This window comes from Myotis daubentonii, chromosome 2, assembly GCF_963259705.1.
Source record: "Myotis daubentonii chromosome 2, mMyoDau2.1, whole genome shotgun sequence".
Lineage (NCBI taxonomy): Eukaryota > Metazoa > Chordata > Mammalia > Chiroptera > Vespertilionidae > Myotis > Myotis daubentonii.
This window is the reverse complement of record NC_081841.1, coordinates 104547683-104555250: the sequence shown is the minus strand read 5'-3', so window position 1 is coordinate 104555250 and position 7568 is coordinate 104547683. Positions and strand designations below refer to the sequence as shown.

Here is a 7568-nt window from a genome sequence, read left to right as displayed (position 1 = left end):
AGTAAAACCTCAATATAATAGACTAATTCGGGCTGGGGGTGTCTGTTAAAGCCGAAAGTCTGCTAGGGGACTGTCAAGGGCGGGGGGGGGGGGGGGGGATGGACACATATGTAATACCCTTTGTAATACTTTAAGCAATAAAAGAAAAATTAACAAATTAGTTAGTATATCTGTTTTTACTTATGTAGACATGTTTATGTAATTATAACTAAGTATATGAAAAGTTTAATTTCACAGAAAAGTTTTCTATATATATATATATTACTGTAATTTTAAATTTATGCTGAATAGGTCTAGTAAATGCGTGCCTTCACCTGTCACTGCAAGTAAATAAATGCACATGTCTGGGGTGTGGCTTAGCGCATTTCCTTAAAATGCACGCCAGGACAACAGAGTGAATTATTTTAAAAAGTCACCCCAGAACAACAAAATCAATTACTGTGTTTACCGGTGATGACTCTGGGATTTAAATATTAGACTATAGTTGTAGATATGTAATATTTATTTATGTCAGCAAAATTATTGTAATGTTTTTTCCAACATATGGTCTATTTGCTAAAATTTGTTAAAAAATAACAGTGAATTAGTAACAAAAAATAACCTGCTAATTAAATTATAAGCAAATCTTGTTAAAAGCATTTTAAAATGAACAAGGTGTTTTCATATATGACATATGGGCCAGAAATTTTATTTGTTAAATCTGAAGTCCATTAACTTGAGGTTCAAAATATCGGGAGTTTACTGTATAAAAATTGTAATGGGCCGGGCTGGTGTGGCTCAATGGTTGAGCCTGGATCTATGAACCCAGAAGTCACGGTTTGCTTCCTGGTCAGAACATATACCTGGGTTGTGGGCTTGATCTCCAGTAGGGAACTTGCAGGAGGCAGCTGATCAAAGATTCTCTCTCATCATTAATGTTTCTATCGCTCTCTCCCTCTCACTTCCTCTCTGAAATCAATACAACTTTTTTTTTTTAATTTTAATGGAAGGACAGACCAAAACTAATAAAAATTGTCACCTATGTGGGAGGGAGGGAACAAGTGATGAGGAGGATAATAAAAGATAGATTATCTAAATGGACTTTATAGTACAGATTTGACTTTGGTGCCATCTGAATGTCTTATAAGACAAAATGTAATAAAAAAAGAAAACTGCCGAGCAGAAGTAGAACTGCTGCCAGTGCTGCCACCGATTCAAGAGCCAGGGTAATGGCTGCCATTCTCTGTTGCCTGAGGAGTGGGCCTGGGATGGAAACAGTCACCGAGGTTGGTTGTTTGGGAGTGTCTTTGCCTCCCCGCAGTCCTCCCTCAGGAATGACCATGGATAAAAGTAAGCTGGTACAGAAAGCCAAGCTCACGAGCATGCTGAGTGCTGTGAAGGTCTTTTTGCAGCCCTGAAGGCAGTCACAGAACAAGGGCACAAGCTCTCCAATTGCTGGGGTCTAGCCCCAGCGGGTCCAGGGGTCCCCAAAGGCGTAGACGGAGTCGGCGAAGAAGGAATGACACAGAGACAGCGTTCAGTTGATCAGCAGCCTAGCCAGGATCTCCAGCCAAGTTCTGGTCTCGATCTCCAGAGAGGTTCTGCTCAGGTTCTCCGGTCAGGTTCCGTCACCAGGTTCTAGTCAGGCTCTCCTGCCAATCTCCGCAGTCAGGTTCAGTCCAGGATCCCCCGCCATGCTCTCTCGCCAGGCTCCGCCTCCAGGCTCCGAGGCCAGTCCAGGCCCAGGATCCTCCAGCATGCTCTCGCCAGCTAAGTTCTTCTGTCTCTAGAGAACGTTCTGTGTAGGTTCTGTGCCTAGGCTCTGTCTCTCTTGGTCCTGTCTTCCAAGCCCTGTGTCTTGCTGTCTTGTTACATCTGTATTTATACCAGTTCATTTTAATCCTGTCAATCTCTATTACAAAGGTTAGGGCGTTTCTTATCTCCATTCCAGGGAGTAAAGATTATGTAGCTTAAGCATGATTGTTCATAGTTAAAGTGATTAATTACCCGCCTGGCACTTAGTTGAGGGGTTTTATTCCCTCCCTAACTTCAGGGGAAAATCCCTACCTGGGGATTCAACCTTTCTCGGAGAGGTGACCTTGGTTAAAACACAGCGCCAAGAAGGTGAGCAAACATATTAAGAACCGTATGCCATATATGCCAGGTCCCTTGAAACAGCAAGGATGGACCGGCTCCCGGCAAATTCCCCCTTTTTTATTTTTTAAAAGCAAGCATTAAAAAGAAAAACCTCAAATGCTCTCTTATATCCATTTTAAGAGTAGGATTGGCGCTTTCCGCTATTACCTGAGTCCTGATCTATCACCCCAGGGAGAGCTTGCCAATCCTGCACTTTCCCGGGGTGGAAAGGCTGCAGTGGGGTTAAGGATAAGGCTCCTTGGGCCTACCTTTTCCCATGCCATTACATTTACCTTTCCTTCCTCAGAAAAGCATGGACATACTTCTTGTATAAAACGTTCTGTCTGACTGGGAGTAACCTTAATTCCTCTGCTAGCAAGCATATATGTTAAAAGATCAATACAGAGTCTTTTTTCGTTAGACTCAGTATGGCACATCTTCTTAATCTAAAGATCAATACAGAGTCTTCTTTCTTTAGACTCAGTATGGCACATCTTCTCAATCTAAGGATCAATACAGAGTCTTCTTTCTTTGGACTCAGTATGGCACATCTTCTCAATCTAAGTTCTGTACTATCCACCTTCTTACCCTACTTATCTTCTATAAGGAGGTCTGCAGTACCCTGGTGGAGTCCTATCCGTCCCGAGCGTGGGGGTTCTCAATGGGGGAGGGGGGGGCTTACCTATGGGAATCCTGTTCCAGGGGTTCCCAAAGGTGTGGACGGAGTCGGCGAAGACTATCCACCTTCTTCCTACGGTGGAGTCCGATCCGTCCCGAGTGCGGGGCGCTTACCTAAGGGTCCCTGTTTGGGCGCCATATGCCGGGGTCCAACCCCAGCAGGTCCAGGGGTTCCCAAAGGCGTAGACGGAGTCGGCGAAGAGGGAAAGACTCGGAGGCAGCGTTCAGTTGATCAGCAGCCTAGCCAGGACCTCTAGCCAGGATCTCCAGCCAAGTTCTGGTCTGGTTCTCCAGAGAGGTTCTGCTTCGGGTCTCTAGCCAGGTTCTGTAGCCATGTTCCCTCGCTAGGTTCTCCAGCCAGGTTCTGTCTGAGATCTCCAGCCAGGTTCGGTCACCGGGTTCTAGTCAGGTTCTCTTGCCAATTTCTGTAGTCAGTCCAGGATCTTTTGCCATGTTCTCTCCAGCGAAGTTCTTCTGTCTCCAGGCTCCGTGTAGGTTCTGTGTTCTGAATTCTTTCTGTTGTTGTCTTGTTGCATCTGTATTTATACCAGTTGATTCCAATCCTATCAATCTCTATTCCAAAGGTTAGGGCGTTTCTTATCTCCATTCCAGGGAGTAAAGATTATGTAGCTTAAGCAAGATTGTTCATAGTTAAAGTGATTAATTACCCGCCTGGCACTTAGTTGAGGGGTTTTATTCCCTCCCTAACTTCAGGGGAAAATCCCTACCTGGGGATTCAACCTTTCTCGGAGAGGTGACCTTGGTTAAAACACAGCGCCAAGAAGGTGAGCAAACATATTAAGAACTGTATGCCATATATGCCAGGTCCCTTGAAACAGCAAGGATGGACCGGCTCCCTGCATCCAATGAAAGGAGAAATCTGCTTGTCACTGCTGTGTCATCTCCAGCACTGAGCAGAAAACAGAGAGGAAGGAGAAGCAGCAGCAGATGGGCAGAGTATGGTGAGAAGATCGAGGCAGAACTGCATGACATCTGCAACGGTGTTTTCAAGCTGTCGGACAAATGTCTTATTCCCAATGCTACACAACCAGAAAGTAAGGTGTTCTACTTGAAAATGAAAGGGGATTCTTTTAGATATCTTTCTGAGGTGACACCTAGATACAATAAGCAAGCCATTTGAGATTAGTAAGAAAGAAATGCAGCTTACACACCCAGTTCCACTTGGCCCCACGCTGAATTTCTCAGTCTTTTACTATGAGATTCTGCCCTCCCCTGAAAAGGCTTGCAGTCTGGCAAAAGTGGTGTGTGATGAAGCAATTGCTGAATTGGATACACTGAATGAAGAGTCGTACAGACACAGCACCCTGATCATGCAGTTGCTTAGGAACAATCTCACTCTGTGGCCGTCAAAAACCCGGGGAATGAAGGAGACACTGGGGAGGGAGAGAACTAATGTCTATGGTGCTTTGTGACCTGTTCAGTGGCACTCTATTCCCGCCACATATATTCCTCTGTGAGGTTAAAAACAAACAAACAAACAAAAAGAAGAGTTGTGTGTTGACTTTTCAGTGTTTCACAGCTTCAGCTTAGCAAAATGGTCCAGGGGTAAGCAGCTGGTATTTGTATCTCAAACTCTGATTGGCGACATAAATGCCAAGGCATTCTAAAGTTTTGTTTTTTAACATTCGCAGGATTACTGTGTGTTTATTTTATTTTCAAAAACCCAAACACTGTGATTATGGGGTTTTGTAACTAAGCAGAACTCTTACTGGTAGAAAAAATAACCTGAATTATCTGTAACTTTGGGGGAAGTTTAATCTGATATCAAAACAGTCACTGAAATACAGCTCCATTGTAAAGTACAGAAAATTACAGAGATTATATTGTGATGCTGGGACCTGGAGTGAGACACCTGCCATCTCACATTTGGGGTTTATGGCAATTCACAGTAATTCTGCCTGTTGTTCGGAGCTTATAGATACTTGACCAGTTGGGGCTATGGCCACTCAGAAGTTCACGACCACAGATGCCCAGTGTCTTCCTCTGAGGAAACTCGAAGCCTAAAATTGAAGTTCTGTGTGGCAGATAAGGGTTATGACACCATGAGATGGCCCAATGCTCATATAACTCACGTGACTAAAACCCTGTCCTACAACAATGTCATCGATTTGGGATTTGTGCCTCAGTTGTGGAATCTGTTTTGCTTGTAACCACACGTTAAGGAAAAAGAAAGCCATATGTCTTATGAATACCCTTACCTGTCTCCTGGGTAACACCGTTATGAATAATGTTCTGCAGAGATTGCCTTTCACATGGGGAGTACTCAGGCTTTGGGTTCTTCCTAGCTCCAGGCTTTTAAAATTTGAAATCTAAACATTCTTTTCCACTGTCTTTTCAACTATTGACTTTTTTCTCTCTCTCTTCCTCTTTAAATTTCTGTCCTTCTGCTTCTTTACCATTTTTTTAAAGTCTATCTTTTCTTGTCTTTGTCCATGGTTTAATACTATATGAGCAGGGATAGAGGGCCTGGAGGGGGTGAGAAGTGAAATTTATGAACATTTTGGTGAGCAGACCTTGCTTCAAAGAGTTGAGAAGAACTTCCAGCACCATAGCTCTGTCTTCTTACAATTCTCAGCACGGTCATTACTCTTTAGTCACACCAAGATTTGAATCAAAAAAGTATTTTTAAATATCCATGACTTCTCCCTGTATTACCGCCAGTCTTGATAATGCTTGTTAGTACCTGTCACCAGATCTCCCAATTGTACTCATCTGGCCAAGTCCACAAATGTGTTTCAACAAGACCCTATCATTCAGGGAAGTTGCCGGAACACTGCAATGGGGAGAATCCAGAACACAGAGCCTACCAGTTGCACAGTATCCATGCTCTCTCTTTAACACTCCACATAACTGTGGTACCATCTGTTTGTCCATCTGCTGAAATGAGAAAAAAAGAAAAAAACACCATTCATGCACTGATGAAAACAAACCAAAAAAAAAAAAAAGTAAGTCTCTCTTTTCTAGCTGAACAAAAAAAGTGCAGCCAGATACTTGGCATTTGAAAATACAGTAGTGAATGTGGAACGAGCCTGTCTGTATTTCTGGTAGCTCTTTCTTGCTTTGTTTTCCTTACCAGTATTTTGCCTCACGTTTGCTTCTGTGATGGGTATATTACTTAGCAAGCACACCCATGGTTGTGAACATAGTATAGCATAAAAGTAAAACTCCTGTTTTTGATGTACTAGATTGTGTATGTCTTTCAAACAGTTCTAGTTTCCACCTTATACAGAATAATCAGGAAATGTGTAAAAATTCAAAAGTAAAATAAAAAATTTTATTCATTAAAAAATAAAACTATAGTTTCCAAAAATGTTGAAAGCAAAATAAAACAATGTAAATGTATACAAATTTAGGGGCTTAAGCACACAGAGAGAAATTATGTCAGATGACTTAAAAAGCTAGTAATTAGTGTGTATCATTAGTGAGATATATATTCAGATGTTCCTCAACTTACAATGGGGTTATGTCCTGATAATCCATTATAAGTTGAAAATGCATTTAATAAACCTAACCTACTGAGCATCAGAGTGTATCCTACCTCAAACCAGCTCAGAACATAGTATCCAGGAGGAAACCAAGATGGTGGCATAGGTTAACGCCGGAGATTGCTGCCTCGAACAACCACTTCAAAAAACAACTAAAAGATGGAATGGACATCATCCAGAACCACAGGAAGGCTGGCTGAGCGGAAATTCTACAACTAGGAGGAAAGAGAATATCATATCCAGACTCAGAGGAGGCGCAGTGCTGAAGTGAAATACTAAGGTGCGGAGTGCACGCAGAGCAGGCTGGAGGCTGAGGGCGCGGTTACTGTTTTCAATCGGGAGGGAGTTTCAGACTCTGAGCTCCAGATCCGGCGAGTCTCTAGGGACCCAGACTCAAATGGGAGTAGAGGGACTGTCTGGCTTCGGTCGGAACTCGAAGGCAGCTTTCTCTCCGAGGTTTGCAGGGGTTGCTGGGACTCTGTGAGGCAGAGCCCTTAGGGACGGGACTGAGAGCAGCCATAACTGCTCGCTCCTGCCCACCCTGTAGATCCCCCGGGACCCACTCCACCCAAGCCCTGCACAGAGCCATTTGCCGGATAGCCTCAGGCAAACGCTAGATTAGCACCGCCCTAGAGATCCAGCACAGAAGCTCTCCCACTGCAGACACAGCAGACTCTCATAGCCAGTTAGCCTGGAGGTCAAATCATCCCCCGGTATTGCCGACAACAATCAAGGCTTAACTACAGGAGGACTGCACACAAAGACCACTAGGGGGTGCACCAAGAAAGCATAAAAAATGTGGAGACAAAGAAACAGGACAGAACTGGCAATGGAGGATATTGAGTTCAGAACCACACTTTTAAGGTCTCTTAAGAACTGTCTAGAAGCCGCCGATAAATGTAGTGAGATCCTCAAGAAATGTAATGAGACTCTCGATGTTATGATAAAGAACCAACTAGAAATTAAGCATACACAGACTGAGATAATGAATATTATACAGACTCCCAACAGCAGACCAGAGGAGCGCAAGAATCAAGGCAAAGATTTGAAATGCGAAGAAGCTAAAAACACCCAACCAGAAAAGCAAAATGAAAAAAGAATCCGAAAATACGAAGATAGTGTAAGGAGCCTCTGGGACAGCTTCTAGCGTACCAACATCAGAATTATAGGGGTGCCAGAAGATGAGAGAGAGCAAGATATTGAAAACCTATTTGAAGAAATAATGACAGAAAACTTCCCCCACCTGGTGAAAGAAATAGACTTACAAGT

The 7568-nt window shown here is 43.3% G+C and overlaps 1 pseudogene; it reads left to right on the top strand.

The window, feature by feature from the left end:
- Window positions 1-1319: 1319 nt before the first annotated feature.
- Window positions 1320-4207, top strand: LOC132226635 (14-3-3 protein beta/alpha-like; annotated as a pseudogene).
- The last annotated feature ends 3361 nt before the right edge of the window (window positions 4208-7568 follow it).